We start from the raw sequence: 19,938 nt of genomic DNA, 5'->3' as shown, positions 1-19,938 counted from the left end.
CTATCGCTAAAAAAGATCTGAGGAAACATCATTATGGGTCACATCAGAATGACTTTTCATCCGACCAATCAAAGCGTCAGAATGTGTTTTCTAATCATGCAACCTCCAAAATGTTCACACGGGGTATTCCGAACAACAGTTACTGATTTCGTCAAAATTATCATCTATCTCTCGCTTCTGTGGGATAAACATTTATCTACCATACAATCGCAACCATATATTAGACATTCCGGAATGTTCGTTTGTTGAGTTTTACAAAATTATATTCGATAGCTGTGTCAACATATTTTTCAAGCGTAGTCTGAAATGGAAGTCGCCAGTTGAAACGAGTGCCATGAAGCTCGTGAAAGCTGCTTTTTAATTGGCTGATGTCGACTTCTTGCTAGTCATTTTAGTGGTCGGTCAAAGTTCGCAAATGGACATTCTGACGTGACCCTTTATGGGATGTCCTCAGATCGTTGCTTAGTGACAGCGAGAACTAGGATCTGATTTTAATGAGATTGAAAACTGCTCAGCCATTTCTGATCAAAGTGTAATGTAACGGTCTTAAACTTTCTCAAAATGCAATATTGGCTGTGAAAACAACTTCTTCTCTGGAATTGTCAGACTGGGGAAGGTGAGCTTTGGCATGGATGATTAACCTTATGATGACATCATCAGGATTTTTGTGTTTTTGTGGAACAATAGGAAAATATTTATGACCTTAGAACAAATATTCTTTTTACGATAATGGTAGAAGGTAGAGTTTTCTTGGTCCAAGTTGGGCTGTTTACACTCATTAAAGTTTTTGACAGGCCATCAAAAGTTTTGGCGGGAATTATCTTGCCAAGATGGATGCTACTGATGAAGAATGTTTTGCTGTTGATATATGTTTTTTGTGTATTGCCATGTTGAAAAGACGGCGTCAGGGTAGGCAAAGGCATGTTTGGTCCCAAGAATGGCTGCTCGTTGTTGAACCAAATGAATTAATTCTTCCAACATCTTGTCAGTCCAAAATAGTTCGCTCATTTTGACTTGACTCTATGCACTTAGGGTTAAAAGGGGTAAATGTTCCTTGCATTCTGATTGGCTAAATTAAATCAACATCATCAAACTTTGATCAAAGTTTGACGAGAAATGGGATCAGTTTCTATTCCAACAAAGTCTGCCAAAAACTTTGTCAAAGTTTTTCACAGCATGTTACACTTTCAAAAACTTGGTCAAAGTGGACCAAGTTTTTTATCAAAGTTTTTGATAGTGTAAAGCCCATGTTACATTATCAAAAACTTTGATAAAAAAAACTTAGTTAAAGTTCATTTTGACCAAGTTTTCATTTCCATTATGTCAGCTATTTGAGACAATGTAATGTCATCAATTTCATCTGACCTCATGATTCTCTTTCAGGTTCCCAACTCAAAACGATTCTACACGATCGTATCTGAGATTATTTGTGACGTCATGCATACTCTACGTCACCAAAGTGAATATGATTTACCTATCCCACTATTTCCATCACCGCTTGCTATCAGTGCTACAAGTCAATTACCAACCCTCGACTCGCCATTGGTCTATTTACAGCAAGGTTAGTCTTGGCATTTGATTGACATGCGAAAGGGACGCCTCTCGAACCTTTTGCACATCAATCAAAGGCCGAGCAAAAAAAAAAAATTAAAATGTTTAACAAAATCCCAAACAGAAAGATGTTAAGAAAAGATATTTTCAATCAAACAATTTTTTGTATAAAATGGGTTGTTTGTTGGTGAAGACAGAGTTGCCATATGGATTACAACTTCTTTAGCCTTATAGGGGCGGTCGGGTAGCCTAGTTGTTAAAGTGTTGGCTCGTCACGCCCAAGACCCGGGTTCGATTCCCGACATGGGTACAGTGTGTGAAGCCCATTTCTGGTGTCCCCCGCCATGATATTACTGGAATATTGCTAAAAGCGGTGTAAAACCATACTCACTCACTCACTCTTTAGCCTTATCAAACAATTAATCAATCATCCTAACAAAAACGTTGCATTGAGCAAATAGAGAGCTTGAAATCCATAAGTCCATATACGTCAGGTCTATCTTCATTTGAAACTCATCAAATTTGGCACTGAGCTTCATGGTTAAAACATTGGCATGTCACACTGAAGACATGGGTACAATGTGTGAAGCCCATTTCTGGTGTCCCCCGCCGTGATATTGCTGGAATATTGCTAAAAGTGGCATAAAACCATACTCACTCACTCACTCTCTTGTCCACAAGACAAGATAGTGTATTGTCCAGTCCGTGAGATATATTTCTCCTTATGCACAGTTACTCTAAACATTATTCTGCTGAATATCTAACACAGGAAATGTGACAAATGGAATTACTTTTCCTTACCATGAAAACATTTTCTCATGAATAAATATATTTGTGCAAATGACTTTTCTGTTAAGTTTATTCATATATGTAGAATAAATAAGAATAAGTATGTCCTTTTCTGCACAATGGAACAGTGACTATTTGACCTTGTTTATTTTTATTCATATTTTAGAATTTTATGTTTCAGTTTATTATTGTTAGAATATAGATGGAAATACCAGAAAATGCCATGAATATATATGATCAAGTTCATGTCATGCTAAGAATGTTTTTCATTAGAAATGAAACTGACCAGGTGACCAGGCTTGGCTTCTTTGAATATTTAGCTCACCTGACTGCATGTCACGTGAGCTTATGTTGTGTTATATTGTGTTGTTCACCGATCGTCCGTCTGTCTGTCCATCCACTTGTCTCTGTCTGTCATTAACTGTTTACATTTTTCTTGTAAAATTTCCAGGCTTGCTTGTGAAGCTGAAACTGTGCATTAATCAGTCAGTGAGTATGGTTTTACGCCGCTTTTTGCAATATTCCAGCAATACCACGGCGGGGGACACCAGAAATGGGCTTCACACATTGTATCCATGTCGGGAATCGAACCCGGGTCTTTGACGTGACAAGCGAACGCTTTAACCACTAGGCTACCCGGCCGCTACCCTGTGCATTAATAATCTCTCCAGGGTCTCAAGAAGTTGCTTACAGATTCTTAAAGGGGCGATGGGGTAGTCTAGTGGTTAAAGCATTCGCTTGTCACACCAAAGACCCGGGTTCGATTCCCGACATGGGTACAATGTGTGAAGCCCATTTCTGGTGTCCCCGCCGTTATATTGCTTGAATATTGCTAGTGTGTCAAACAATACTCATTCAATAGAAATTGAGAATGGATGCAACTAATTTATAATTGAGTGTCCTGTGGGATGCAAAAAAATAGGTCTATCAAAATTGTAGATTCCATTTTATATATAACTGACATTTCTAATGCAGTAATATTGCTAAAAACGACATGAAACCATACTCACTCACTCACTCACTCACTCACTCACTCACTCACTCACTCACTCTGATCTGCAAGATTCAGGTGAGCTACAAAATCTTTTTTTTTTTGTCCTCAGTGGGCAGGCTACTTAAACTCATTAGCAGCCATGGGTGCATGGTTTACACTCCCTTTCAGAGTCAAAATCTGTTGTATTCAATATACTCTGACAAAATAAGGGGCGGTGGAGTAGTCTAGTGGTTAAAGTGTTTGCTCGTCTCGCCCAACACCCTGGTTCGTTTCCCCACATGGGTACAATGTGTGAAGCCCATTTCTGGTGTCCCTGCCGTGATATTGCTGGAATATTGCTAAAAGCGGCGTAAAACCGACCGCCCCACTGACGTTAAAAGACCTTTGCACTTTTACTATGCTCATAAACATCTTCTTAACTATCTACTTGACTGATGAAGCTGAAATTTACATGCTGGCTCTTTGTTATGAGGACATTTTATGTTGATTTATCAATATGATTTTATTGTAATTTTTTTCACAGATATTTTAAAAAATCAAATATTTCAAAGGGTCTACAAATCTCAAACTAATGACTAGTTTTGTATGACGCTATACTGGTGCAATGACCACATGCTCAACTACTGCCTTGTCATATTTTTCAGTTATTAATTCTTTTTATATTCTTGTGTTCCACGGAAACAAATTCTTAAGAGTCTTTCTACTAAGCATGAGCGAGTGAGTATGGTTTTACGCCGCTTTTAGCAATATTCCAGTAATATCACGGCGGGGGACACCAGAAATGGGCTTCACACATTGTACCCATGTCGGGAATCGAACCCGGGTCTTCAGCGTGATAAGTGAACGCTTTAACCACTAGGCTACCCGACTGCCCTACTAAGCATGGAGCTACTGATTGTACTTTATGGGCACATGTACCTGCGCAGTACAATCTATCATCCAAACGGTTGTTATGAGATCAATAGTCTTGTCTGCCATAAAGAGTCACCATGGCATATAGTGCTGCTTCATTGACAATCTCATTAAAATCAGATCTTAGTTCTCGCTACCACTAAACAAAGATCTGAGGACATCCCATTAGGGGTCACGTCAGAACGACCTTTCATTCGACCAATCAGAGCGTCGATTACCAGATCATGAAAGTGACAGTCGGAATTTGATTTCTCATCATGCAGCCTCGAAAACTTTAAAACGGGGTATTCCGTATGATAGTTACGGGCTTAACGACTGAATCTATACAATCTAGGCCATATATTAGCCATTCGGGAATGTTCTTTTGTTCAGGTTTCAAATTTTTAAGCGAGAATTTGTCAAAATATGTTTCGAAGCATAGTCGCCAATTTGAAATTAGTGCCATAAAGCATGAGAAAGCTGCCTTCTGATTGGCTAATGTCGACTTCTCGTCAGTAATTCCATTGGTCAGTGAGAGTTCGCGAAAGGTCGATGTGATGTGACCTGTAATGGGATGTCCTCAGATCTTTGTTTAGCGGCAGCGAGAACTAAGATCTGATTTTAATGAGATTGCTTCATTGATGTTTTAATCAGAATCTGGATTTTTTAATTATAATTGATTTTCAGATTTGCAGACATATTTATTGTAACAACTTGAACTGATGTATCAAAAAAAAGGAGGAGTGAGACATCTGTATTTTTTAGTACGAGCAAATTCCAGATAAGGACCTCAGGCTTAAACTTTATGTGAATGTACGGCAACAAGAAAATTCAAGTTTGTTCGAGGCATCCTGCTTTACACTCAATATCATTGTCCTGCGCAATGTTGCAAACATACATCTTTTTTTTTAAAGAATCTTTTTCATGAAAGTGTCATGAAATTGTAAATTCATGAGTCATTGTGGTTCTATTTTTGTTTTCGTCACGATATGGCTGAAATACTGCCGACGTGACGTAAAGCATAAACTTACTCTATTTTTGTTGATGTTGTACAGGTTAATTGTGAGTAGCAGACTTGTTTGATGATTAAAATGAGCGTGGGTCTCCACTTAACACGGCTTCACTGTGTACGTATGGCTTGTACTTGTATTGATGGTATCTGCAAGAGTGAGCCAATTTGTTAAACCCTTTAGTCAAGAAGTAGAAGGGGCGGTCGGGTAGCCTAGTGGTTAAAGTGTTCGCTCGTCACGCCGAAGACCCGGGTTCGATTCCCCACATGGGTACAATGTGTGAAGCCCATTTCTGGTGTCCCCCGCCGTGATATTGCTGGAATAATGCTAAAAGCGGCGTAAAATCAAACTCACTCACTCACTCACTCACTCAAGAAGTAGAAAAGAAGTAGGCAGCCCCATGAACACCTATAGAGCTTCCCTTCTAACTGATCTGGCTCTTTGTATAAGAATCAGAATTTCTTCTCGGACTGGCAAAGTTAAAGACCAGGGAATTTGGACAAGACGTTAACTTAAGGGAGTGAGTGAGTGAGTGAGTATGGTATTACACCGCTTTTAGCAATATTCCAGCAATATCACAGCGGGGGACACCAGAAATGGGCTTCACACATTGTACCCATGTCGGGAATCGAACCCGGGTCTTCGGTGTGACGAGCTAACGCTTTAACCTCTAGGCTACCTGACCGCCCCCGTTAACTTAAGCTTCAGGTACATCCATGATCTGATATCATTCAATAACCATCCAATAACCAATACCCTTCCACTGATTTACCTGAACTAGAAATAAAGGAGACCATTGTAACCGCCTCGTCTGTTTCATATTCATATTTAGACTCCTCCACAAGACTGTACGACAAGAGGGATGACTTCCACTTTCCAAAACTCAACTTTCTCTTTATGTCTGCTATAATCCAGGGCCCCGTTCTTCAAAGCGATCTTAGCGCTAAGATGATCGTAAGCCTATGTTAAAGTATGGGACTTACGATCACCTTAGCGCTAAGATCGCTTTGAGGAACGGGGCCCAGCAGCTCTATCCTTTGATGTCTACATTTTACTACTTTTGAGGTACAATGTAATGATTTTTCAATATGGCCACAACAGCAGCCATATTGAAAATCAGAATTGAACCTAGAGCAAATACAGGTGTGGAAACAAGCATGTAAAGTTTCAACTTAATTGGTCCAGTGGTTTCTGAGGAGATGATGTGTCCAAGAGGCAAGATTGTGTTTGAAAAGAGCGTTAACCCGAAGTAGCATTAAACCCAATTTGCCCCCTCATGTTGACCAGCTGCAGCTTGCATGGGTTGGTGTTTCAACTCAAACACGTGCACTGCTCACTTCAACAAATGTTCTTCAGGCCATTTTACTAATGACTATTCACCGTGTTACTTCTACATTGCAAAATAATCGTTTGAATCTGAACATTTGCTATCTTTCTTGCACATTACACTATCATTTGTGCAAAGTTTGAAGTGAAAATGTTTACATTGACTTCCTTACAACTTTCTTTGAGTGTAACAGATTGTGGTTTAATGCCAAGTAGTTCTGAGGAAAGTAGAACATGAATCCTGGTTGATGTAATCCCAACAAGTCACAAGTGTCAGTTTGGCCAATAACAAATGCTTCAAAGTGAAATGTTTACACTGTTTCCCTCACAACTTCTTTTCAATTTGACACAGTTCTTTTAATGTCAAGTAGTTTTGAAGAAAGTAGCACGTGTGCCATGGGTAAAGGAATCCATTTTCAGGTTCGGGAATTTTCCATTTTGACATCCTAGTGTACTAGCTGATGCTGCTGTCCTGGACGTGCTGTGAAATATACCAACGTAGACATGTAAGGGAACAGCTTCACTTCAGTCATTCGTTGAACATACTCCATGGAAGCAGTAGGGTAGCCCAGTGGTTAAGGCATGTGTTTGGTACCTGGGTTCTATTGCCAACATGGGTTTGTGGTGTCACCCATTTGTGGTGTCGTCCTCTGTAGTAAGGATGGAATGTCACTCACTCAGTCACTCACTCAGTCACACACTCACTCACTCACTCACTCACTCACTCACTCAGTCACACACTCACTCAGTCACACACTCACTCACTCACTCACTCACTCACTCACTCAATCACCCTGCTTTTACTGAAGTGTTAAGCTCACTTATGTTTACAATTATACACTTCCCTAATCTGATTTCTATGTTGTAATCCCAACCTCTCATCCCCCATTCCCCACCCATCCCCAAAATGAACATAAACATAAAGGGTCAGAACTGGTCTTCCGCTTGTCGTAAGAAGTGACTGATGAAATCAGTCCTCACTGACTTGGTTGATGGATGTCATTGTATCCCAATTGCGAAGATCGATGTTCATGATGTCAATCACTGATATCTGGTCCAGACGCAATTATTTGCAAACCGTCAAAGAGCTGGAATATTGCTGAGTTAAACAATAAACAAACAAACAAACAAATTGAAAAACACTTCCAAATATGTCCAGATACTGTTAGCCCCAACTGAAGAAACAGCCAAGAGCCAAGTCCTGCACCATGACCGTGGAATATATTTATTTTATGAAAAAATAATAATCTAGAAATGCATACAAAAGCAAGTCTAGCCAGCTCAAGCTAGCTCTATTCCACAGCATAGGGAGGTGAGGTGAAATTGGGTTTAACGTCGCGTCCAAGATTATTACACTTATATAGCGACGTGCATGCACGTGTGTGTGTGGCTGCTTGTACTAGTCCGGACTGATGCCGATTTATAGTGCTAGCCCACTGAGATACCATGCCGCAGTTTAACATGAATACCCCACTCAGACACAGTATACTGACTCCGAGCCGACCAGTCCTTGTTTTAGCCCCTTAATGCCGAGCGCCAGACAGGGTAACAACAAGTACCATCTTTTAACATCTTTTGGTATGACGCAGCCGGGGATCGAACCCGGACCTTCCACTCTCCGGGCGGACCCTCTACCACTAGACCACGGAGGCGGTCCACAGCATAGGGAAATCAGCATAGGGAATTTTTTTTATTTTTCGAGTCAAGAAGGACATTGTGTAATATAAGATTTCAGAGACTTAATGTTAGTCTACCCGGAGCCGAGGGGTATCATATATTTTTCTGCTGACAATATGATATACAATACACCTACCTATGTATATTAAACCTCTACCTGTTTCCATGACTCATTTTTTGTGCTCTCTACAGGAGTGAGTGAATGAGTGAGTAGGGTTTTTACGCCGCTTTTAGCAATATTCTAGCAATATCACGGCGGGGGACACCAGAAATGGGCTTCACACATTGTACCCATGTGGGGAATTGAACCCGGGTCTAGTGCATTAACCACCAAGGCTACGTGACCGCCCTCTCCGCAGGAACAAGCAATATATCACTGTGTGGAGCTTGAACAATCACACAAAACAATGATGTCTTTCTTCATTGTTTGGGCATGTCAATAAATGATTGAGGGCTGTTAAATCATGAATAATATGTAAGTGTAAAAAAAAACCTAAACAATTAAATGTGTTGAAAGAATTCCTCATCTGATTATGAAAAAAACATATATACCATGGGGAAAATGTCGTTCTTGTGTTCCACTTTAGCTGTATCCTGTGTTCTTGTTAAGTTGTTCAATAATAACAACAGACCCACAATGCATTGCTGGCAACATTGGCAGCTTCGCGTGAGGTATGGATAGCATAACAATGAATAAACACACCCAACAACCATGAACTTCAATTCGATTAGCAAATAAATTATCAAATCTCAATTACTGGAGGCTAACTGGACCACGAAACTGTCATTATTACTTGCGGCATGGACCATGAATATATTAAGTGTCCATGCTTGCGGCCAAGTCGAAGGGAGATAACGTCAATATTCTGTTCAAAACAATCAAATGGAAACTGATATACGCCAAGTCTAATCTTCAAATCATGAAATTGATATTTGTGGCAGACTTATCGCTAAAAGTTTATACCCAATATAAATCAAGTCTTTCACAGGCATTTAGAAGTTGGAAAAACAGGAAGACATGAAACTTTTATGGATAACAAGTTCCACAGTCGGACCTCGTTATGTCAAACTTGGATGTGTCAAATTCTGGTTGTCTGAACTCATTTAAGAGTCCCACGTTTCCAAATTTAGCATGAAATTCCACTGATGACTTGAACCCTGCATAACTCGAAGATTCTTCCAGGGAGGTGGGGGGGGATTGACACAATGAGGTTTGACTGTGAAATGAGATTTTACACACTTATGATATGATCTCAAATAAGTTTGAAAATTGGTGTCTTAAATACATTTTCTACAGAGATAGCCCTTTCTCCGTGCTTTTCAACTTAGCAAATACTGGATGAAATCGGGACATGTTCTCTCAGTAACTACTGAAGTTACATGAATGAAAGTTTTCATGCTTACCTGAAAGATTCTTGTGAAGACTAAGTTAAAATATTGGTGCCATAAATTACTTTTTCTCCAGAGTTACTTCCCTTGCTACATTTTAGATTTTGAGCAGAAACAGTTATGGCCCTTGCTCCATGCTTTGCAACTTTAATAGTACATACTGCGTGAAATTGGGACAAGTTTTCACCTGTATATCGTTTGTAACAATGTCTCAGCCTATTCAGGTGAATGACCTGATGAAGTATCCCTGAAATACCGTCACAAACAATAAAGAAGTTGTTATCCATAAAACTTTATACATGACATAAATCTGTCAGGAAATCTATCACTTTACAGAACTGTGGGGATCTTCTTTTATGAGAGTGTAAGCAAAGCTATATTCCCTAGTGAAATGTTTGTGATCACTGTTTACAAGCTTGGTCCTGTCCTTGTACGTGTTGTGTGGTCTTGTCCATTCAGAAACAGTTATGTGAATGTAATTTGCTTTAAACATTTATTGTCACAAAATAAGAGTGAGAATGGTTTTACGCTGGTTTGGCATTACTGTTTCCAGACAGCATCAGGATAATATGGTGAAAAATGATTAAAAGAAGCCTACTAACAATTTGGGGTTTGAAATAAGCAATTTTTCAATTGAATACAGAATGTTAGTTTAATACTCATTTTTTAATAGAGATACTGAGATATAGTAAATCTCACCCGTTTGTCTATTGATATCAAATATATCAACACGAGTTGATAAAAGTGGAAAAACTCCGAGGCTTTGGGGCTGATATTTTTTATTTCAAAAGACAAGAGGGTGAGATTTTATTTATCATCCAACATCATCAACTTTTTCAGTTTGTAGACAGTAATAAGCAGTGTCTTAGTGTAAAAAGTACTGCTGACAGCTTCAGTAGCAGACCCATTAGTGATGTCATTTGATTGTGACGTCATGGTAACCAATGATGTCACAATAGTCTGCAAGGCATTGTGATGCAATTTCATTGCAGCCATATCTACAGTGTAGATATCACTGGATCTCACCCAAGCATATCTACTGTGGGTTGGTTGGTTGGGTTGTTGTTTAACACTGCACTCAGCAATATTCCAGCTATATGACAGCAGATCTGCAGTGGGAGCCAGTTTTGGATGATAACTTTCATACTGTTCACCGATGTTTGAGATCAACAGGTGGCCATGTCTGAGGCGCACTATTCGGTCTGCAGAGTTGTGTCCCTTAGAATTGCATCACACCTGTGATTGAGAGTTTAAATTACAGATAATGTCATTTAGCATTATTTGGCTACAGTCTGTTTGGCTCAAAATGCGGATGATGAATTGCAAAATAACTCAAAATGGGAATAGTCTATCAAATGTCTATAAGGTACAATATCTGCTGTTTGTTATTTATATTCCCATCACTGGAAAAAGTTGCTTAAGAAACTACCATGTTGTTTAAGGTTACACACAACTAAATGTTTTCCCATAGACTTCTATAGTAACGTTATATTTAAAAAAAATTTAACTTGGCATTCAACAGCTATAACCTGTACATGTGTGCACAGTTTGGCCTAAGAGCAGCAATAAAAACAAAAAAAATGACTAGCTTAGCCAGGTCCTTTTCCGAGTACCGGAAACTAAACACACCACCCCCAGTTTCGCACCAAATGTCACCTACTTAATAGCTGTGGTCACATTCAGCATAAGTCATCATGTTGAAAAAGACAGTACTAAATATAGAAAAACATGGTCAGTTTTAATAACTGGATGGATGTACATTTAAAAGACATTAAAATCTTACACAATATCCTCCAATCACAGCCTGCAGATATCTCTCGAACTGCACTGAAGGCTCCCTACTAAAACCGCACTGTCCCAACTGGTTCTTATTTGGTGTAGTAGAGTGAGTGAGTGAGTGAGTGAGTATGGTTTTACGCCGCTTTTACGCTTTAACCACTAGGCTACCCGACCGCCCCTTGGTGTAGTAGAACCTTAAGGGGCACATTGGTAGGAGGGACAGCGCAAACACGCACTGCACATGCTTCGTTGTTGACTGACAAGATATGTTCCACTCAGCCGATGTGAAACAGTTGATGTGTGTGATTTCTTTCAACGTGAAGCAGAAAGATAGAAACCATTTTTGAAAAATTAATAAATATGTGAGACGTGTATTCATTGGCATGTACTGTATTGACATTGACTATTCACAATTTTGAGTTATTTTGCAATTCATCGTTTTCATTTGGAGCCAAACGGATTAGAAATGTGTTATTGGTCAGCCTTATAAATTTCACATTTAGTCATAACAAAGTATCCTCTACATCATGTCGTCACTTTCATCCACATGTACACACAGGCACACACATTCATACACACACATACACAATTACCTGTACATAATCAAGGCCAGGCTTTTTTTATTTTAGGATTACGGATTTTTCAGCCCAAAGTCCAGGGTTGGAGGAGGGGGAAAAAAAAGAAAAAAAAGCCAGATGCATTTTTTTAAATGCAGAATGCCTCTGGCATACTTTATGAACATATTCTGTGCTCAAAAGACCGCCATTTGTGACGATAAAGACCCTTGTAACAATAAAAATTCTACCACCTACAACACGGACAATTGTCAAGGGAGACTATTCATGTTCGGCTTGGAGATCAACAAAGATCAATTATGTATCTCTTTACTGGTTTACAACGGTAAATTAATATGTTTTTTACTAAAAGGTGATGATAACAGATAAAATAACTGACTATGCGGCTATCGGTGGGAAAAAAAATGGAAATCTGCTTTTTTTTACATTTTCTCAAAAATTAGAGTTGGCGGGTCCGTAATCCGAAAATATAAAACGCCTGGTCCAAGCTAGGTTACAATCATATAATTATACACTATAATAATTCAACCTTTCATATATGATGCACAATAGCCACAACAGTAATGCATAGCCTTGTTGCCAAACAAACCAACAGTTCTGCTTGTTAACCATCTTTCAAGTGACTTCATATTTAATACATCATATATATGACGTCACTTCACAAACACTCACTTTGCCAACTTGCAACTGCATATAGTAGCTTTATTTACAAAACTAATGGTAGTAATTGGTAGTAGATCAATAATAGACCTAGCAATGCCACAAAAAAGAACATTACAGCTTTAAGTGTCAAGAAATTATGACATTATGACAGAAATTATCCCCGCCATGAAGTAGGCCTGCCGTGTGATATAGGAACAGAGTTCGTCTGTCCATCACTCATGTCTACCTTCTGTCTGTCTACTTCTCAATGGGGACAAATTTTCTCCAAATATAGCTAAGTAAGTCACACCGATGTTGCTGCTCACGTTCTCAAATGAGAAAATTGGTGTTATTGGTGTTGGAGTTATGGCCCTTGCTCCATGCTCTTCAACTTTAGGGGGCACGGGTGGCCCAGTCGTCTAAGGCGCCACGATTCGCTGTGCAGAGTTGCGTCCCTTGGGCACGCCAGAAACCTATGATTGTGGGTTCGAATCCCGGTTCGCCCCGATTATGTTTCTAGGTTTGTCAGCACCATACCCGTGCTCGTGGGTTTCACCGAAGTGGTAAACGTCTGAGACCTACATCACTTCGGGCTTTCCTCCCACATTAAGCTGACACGCCGCGATATAACTGGAATACTGTTAAAAGCGGCATTAAACCCAACTCACTCACTCACTCACTCACTCTTCAACTTTAATAGTGCATACTGCGGGAAAGTCGGGACAGGTTTTCTCAGATACTACGTGGAATGGGGACATAATAGTTTTAGAATAAGAGCCATAAATTACTTTTTTTTTCCACAGTTACTTCCCTTGCTACATGTTTTTAGATTTTGAGCATAAACAGGTATGGCCCTTGCCCGATGCTTTTCAACTTTAATAGTGCATACTGCGTGAAAATCGGGACAGGTTTTCTCAGATACTACGTAGAATGGGGACAAGACCAAGTTTGAAAATAGGAGCCATGAATTACTTTTTTTTTCAACAGTTACATCCCTTGATACATGTTTTTAGATTTTGAGCATACACAGTTATGGCCCTTGCTCCATTCTTTTCAACTTTAATAGTGCATACTGCGTGAAAATCGGGACAGGTTTTCTAAGATACTACGTGGAATGGGGACAAGACCAAGTTTGAAAACAGGAGCCATAAACTACTTTTTTTTTCCAGAGTTACTTCCCTTGCTACATGTTTTTAGATTTTGAGCATAAACAGTTATGGCCCTTGCTCGATGCTTTTCAACTTTAATAGTACATACTGCATGAAAATTGGGACAGGTTTTCTCAGAAACTACTGAAGTAACATGATTGAAACTTTGCAAGCTTATCTAAGAGGTACTTATCAAGACTGAGTTTGAACATTGGTGCCATTAATTATTTTTTCCATTGTGTATAAATTTCACATTTAATCATTTTTTTCTGATGACATAAATCAACCCTAGTGCCGATTTCCTTCTTAAAGGCTTAATAGGACTCTTTCTTTTACAGTGAACATTAACTTCCATGTTATCCACTAGTGTATGAACAAACAGTATTTTCATGTGCTCCATGGCGGGGGATAGTGATGACGCTGTTTTATTATCTACTTCAGAGTGAATGACTGAGTTTTCTGAAGTTGAGAAAAGTGATATTTTCATTGCAGTGAATATAACACTTTGATGGAACTATTGTCATAAAGAGTTACTTTCCCTCTAATTGTCTCCCTTTGTCATAAGTGACTATCCCGTACCAAATTGTTGACATTCTTTCTTCGTTAGCTCCACATTGATAAGGCAAAATAATGACAGATGGTCACTTATGGAGTTAATATCACTTCTAGCGGTTAATTCTTCCCTTGAAATGTTTCGTTATAAACTGTAAATCTCTCATTTAACTCGTCAATCGAGACTTTTCGTTTCGCAAAAATGCCATTTTTGTTACTTGACCAGCGTGTATTCTTTTGCTTCCCTCAGTGGTCTCCTATTATTCAAGAATATTTTTGGTTAAAGTTGATTTTGTATATAATCATATCAAAATGTATGATAAAGAATTATCGTGACCCTAAATATTTTTGGATACTTTTGTTTATATTTTTTAAGATTTTCCAAACACGAAAGTACTTTTCAAGCCGCAAATACAAGGGTTGGTGAACCGTCCTTGTGGGTTAGGTAGGTAGAATTGACGTTTCAAGGTTTTACATTTGTAATGAGATAATTTAATTTCCTAGTATACAACTGCACAAAAAGTTTATAATAAATAACGGGGGAAAAGGTGATATTTTCAATCATGACAATCACCAAAATTAAAATAGTGGGCAAATCTAGTTTACTGCTGTTTCTGAAAATGAAGGGAGTCTCTGGGCTCCTTTTTATTTTATTTTATTAAGATAATTTAAAAACTGTTTTTTCTGTAAAACATGTTCATTTCAGAGACTAGATGTAAGTCTAAGTTGAATCTGTTTTTTCTGTAAAACATGTTCATTTCAGAGACTAGATGTAAGTCTAAGTTGATTCTGTTGTTTCTGTAAAAATGTGTTCATTTCAGAGACTAGATGTAAGTCTAAGTTGAATCTGTTTTTTCTGTAAAACATGTTCATTTCAGAGACTAGATGTAAGTCTAAGATGAATCTGTTTTTTCTGTAAAACATGTTCATTTCAGAGACTAGATGTAAGTCTAAGTTGAACCTGTTTTTTTCTGTAAAACATGTTCATTTCAGAGACTAGATGTAAGTCTTAGTTGAATCTGTTTTTTCTGTAAAACATGTTCATTTCAGAGACTAGATGTAAGTCTAAGACGAATCTGTTTTTTCTGTAAATATATGTTTATTTCAGAGACTAGATGTAAGTCTAAGACGAATCTGTTTTTTCTGTAAAACATGTCCATTTCAGAGACTAGATGTAAGTCTAAGACGAATCTGTTTTTTCTGTAAAACATGTCCATTTCAGAGACTAGATGTAAGTCTAAGTTGAATCTGTTTTTTTCTGTAAAACATGTCCATTTCAGAGACTAGATGTAAGTCTAAGTTGAATCTGTTTTTTCTGTAAAAATATGTTTATTTCAGAGACTAGATCTTAGTCTGGAAGGTCAGTCAGCACTGGATAGGGTGAGCACTTCACAGTGTGGGAGAATCGTAATTACACACTTGTGTTAATTACTACCAGAGGGATTTAACAGGGGGCGCAATATTGATCACCCGCTTCCATTAAGTTGAAGGGGATGGCAACAGGTGTTAATGGCTCTCCAAGGAACTTAAACAGGAGGAGTGCTTTCTTGGAAAGTAGAATCATGTTTGCTAATTGTTCCCCTAATGACTCTGTTTGTTTTACTGGATCCTGTATATCACAACCTTGTTAGCCTGGACCCTCCCCTTTCTGAACATGACAGGTGAGCCTCTTGCACTCCCTCCCCCAGTATCTTTATTTCTAGCGACATGACCAATGGGTCTATCTATTGAGGACCGCCTCCGTGGTCTAATGGAAGAGCGTCCGCCCGGAGAGCGGAAGGTCCGGGGTTCGATCCCCAGCCGCGTCATACCAAAAGACATTAAAAGATGGTACTTCTTACCCTGTCTGACGCTCGGCATTGAGGGGCTAAAACAAGGACTGGTCAGCTCGGAGTCAGTATACTGTGTCTGAGTGGGGTATTCATGTTAAACTGTGGCATGGTATCTCAGTGTGCTAGCACTATAAATCGGCATCAGTCCGGACTAGTACAAGCAGCCACACACACACATACACGTGCATGCACGTCGCTATATAAGTGCAATAATCTTGGACGCGACGTTAAACCCCATTTCACCTCACCTCACCTATCTATTGAGTTTCAACACCTTTGTCAAATCTGTGAGAAGTTGTCATTGCACTCAATAAAACCGATATTGAAAAATAAGATTTTCTTTTAAATTGACCTTTACACGATTTAATTACTTGTTTTTTTTAGAGATTTTGATCCAAAATATACATAAAAGTAGGCGGTATGAACTAGTGAAAATCACTGTTTAACACAGCGCACACTGCATTGTGAAGAGGCCTAGATGTCACAGCATTTTCTTGTTCATAAAGTGGCGGTGGGGTAGCCTAGCCTACCAACCCTGGTACAATTTGTGAAGCCCGTTTTCTGGTGTCCCCCACCGTGATATTGCTGGAATATTGATGAAAGCGGTGTTAAAAAATTGTGATTGGACATGATTTTGTAAAACTTTAACAGTAATGGTGGGTGGATGAGTGAGTTGGGTTTAACGTCGCTTTGTACAGTATTCCAGAGATATACATTCATTATGTAGGGAAGCTGGGGCAATATCCCATTATGTGAGGTGAAATAGGGTTTAACAACGTGTCCAAAATTATTACACTTATATAGCGATGTGCATGCACGTACGTGTGTGTTGGTGTGTGTGTGTGGCTGCTTGTGCTATTCTGGACTAATGTCGATTTATAGTGCTAACCTATATACTGAGATACCATGCCACAGTTTAACATGAATACCCCACTCAGACACAGTATACTGACTCCGAGCCGACCAATCCTTGTTTTAGCCCCTTAATGCCGAACGCCAGACAGAGTAACAACAAGTACCATCTTTTAACATCTTTTGGTACGAACCGCCCGGGGATCGAACCCCGGACCTTCCGCTCTCCGGGCGGACACTCTACCACTAGACCACGGAGGGGGTCCGTTCATTATGTAGAGAAACTGGTCCATTTATTAGGTAGGGAAGCTTTGGTGGTATCCATGCATTGCACTTGATACCCTTTCAAAGATTTACAAAGGATAGTGGCACGTGCCAGTTGGGTTAAACGATTTACCACTTGCGGTTCCTCTGTTACTATTCCAGAAGCTGGTAATGTTGGAAGTCTGAAGTACTTAGCAATAGCTAATGTTCTCCTACATTGGTATCATGCTTCTTTGTACCGTAATTGATCTATAAGTACAACCAGGAAGACATAATCAGGAGATAAACATACCGTATTCGACGTAATAAGCGCCCCGCTCTAATAAGCGCCCATGGCGATATTTGCTAATATATTGGCTAGTGAACAATCCCAATTAGCACCCCTTCCAATTGATCAATGTACACAAGACTTATTTATTCGCGTTTGATACACACTGGTGTGTTATATGCACCCTTAATTATGGGGAATTTAATTCTGGAAAAATATATCTGTCGTACATAAACATTTCAGGCTGTCAGCATAAACCACAAAATTTATCTTTCAACTCTGCTTTTTTCACCAAAATAATATTCTAATAAGAGCCCCCTATTCCTAATTTTGAGAGTGCCCTGGGTGCTTATTACGTCGAATACGGTACTGTGTTTTCAGTGTAGAGCTAGGTTACCTGTAGATTTAACCGCGCTAAATTGAATTTGGAACCGAACATGCATTTTCCAATGTGATGCAACTGTCAAATTAGCTGATCAATCACAGGGTGTTTATAGTGATTTGATACCCTCTGATTGACCAATCAGAATCGAGTAATTTCAAATTCATGGTAGAATCCATAATAATCAGTAGATTATGGAAAAACAGAAAATAGTTTCAGAAAAATAATTTCCCAAAAGAGTTATAAATTTTATACTTTTTTCATGAAGAAAACATTTCAAATGTTTGTTCCATGAATTATTTTGATAGCATTTTAATATGAATTTGTTATTATGTCCAAAATATATCATTCTGACAAAAATTCAGGAAATAATGAAGTTAAAACAGCAAGTGTTCACATTTTAAGGACACATCAAATTAACTTGTTTATTTATATAAGTACAGTGTTTTATCAGAGTATTTATGGTACAACCATCTCTCCCCTTGAGACTCCAGATTTTATCAACAGATCTGAGTTTAGCTGTGTTTATTTACATGCTTCATAATTCAATCATGTTCATGTATATTTTTAGGAAAGTCATGTCACGAGGCTGGTAAACATTGTTATATTTATAGTTGTCTGATTATATCAGTTGTCAGATCGTGTTCCTAGTTCACGAAGCTAATCAAATACAACCTCTACATGTGGACTCTGTCTTCCACAATTTCTACGTTGTTTCATAAAGGTCTTAGGGGACGTCCAGTTAATATATTCTAAGGGGTACGGAAAACAAATAACGTTGCTTCAGGCTTTATGCACACACAAATATTTTGTTTGCAGGATCGAGTAAAAAGTTGTTTTTAAAACACAAAATGGATGCGCCACACTTTCAAGAGAAAATACATGTTTATTTTGAAGCAGTGACCTTAATGTACTACTTGCATACAACTACTTGAAATGTAATGAATAGTCATACAGACCTTTGTACTCTTTTTTTTTAGTTTCATGTTTGTTTACTTATTTATCACTAGCTTAGGTTCTAATGAAAGGAATAGACAAGTGTGTCTGAATATTTATCGTTTCAGTTTGCATAACATTTTTCCAGGTCAATATGGTTATGCAAAAAATATAATTGTAAACTCTTTTGAATATATATCTATCTAAATTGTAATTAAATATTTTAGAAATGAAACTCATTCCTAAATTAACAGTTGCAGTTGTCTCATATCATAGTTTAGATAAATTAATATTCATACTTTTCAACTTTTTATCCCATTTCATAGTTGTATGATCCATATTTTTAATCCACTCAAAACAGACCATTTAGAAAAATAAAAAGTCAATTCATATGATTAATAAACCAAAAATTAAGAAGTTGCACATTATTTTGGTAAAACTTTTAAATGAATATATTTTTATTAATATAATAAAATTACTTTGAATGATAACCCTGTACTTATGTACTACTACCACAACAACTCCCAGTGCTAATATTACAACTCCAAGTACTACTACCCTCACTACAACTTCCACTTCAAGAATTCCAACCAATACAAAGACTCTATTTTTAACATAAAGACCAGAACCGAAATGACATCAAATTGGTACTATTTACCCAAATACTGTTGATTCTTTCCAGTATGTTTTTTTCCAAGTTTGTAAGATTACAGCAACATGAAAGTACATATTTTGAAAAGAAATTTAGAGCCCTAATTAAGTTTGTCCTCAGACTAGCACTGTTGATTTTCACTGAAATAGAACCACACATATTCAAACCAAAGCTGTATATATCAAACCCAAGCAATGGTGCCACTCAAAGAAGCGTCTGCAGAACCTCACACAAAAGGCACTGGGGAGGCAGTGGGGATTGTAAAGGTGAAAATTAAATCAACATTTTTTTAAAACAAATCAGCTCAAGCAGTAATCCAGACCTTATTGATCTGACGCACACTTTCCATTTATTCTGGAGAAAAAAAACCAAACTTGACAGTAAAATACCCAGAAAAAACTCTCCTTTCCCCAACTAAGGTCGTTTGAT

General features: G+C 38.3%; 1 protein-coding gene across 1 annotated transcript in view; it reads right to left on the bottom strand.

The window, feature by feature from the left end:
• Positions 1-19,938, bottom strand: part of LOC124137666 (neprilysin-1-like) — a 140,974-nt gene that overhangs the window by 120,583 nt on the left and 453 nt on the right. The gene's annotated exons all lie outside the window — the stretch shown is intronic.

This window comes from Haliotis rufescens, unplaced genomic scaffold (genome assembly GCF_023055435.1).
Source record: "Haliotis rufescens isolate VD_foot unplaced genomic scaffold, xgHalRufe1.0.p SCAF_94, whole genome shotgun sequence".
NCBI classification, from domain to species: Eukaryota; Metazoa; Mollusca; class Gastropoda; order Lepetellida; family Haliotidae; genus Haliotis; species Haliotis rufescens.
The sequence above is the reverse complement of the archived record's forward strand: the minus strand, read 5'-3'. Positions and strand labels throughout refer to the sequence as shown.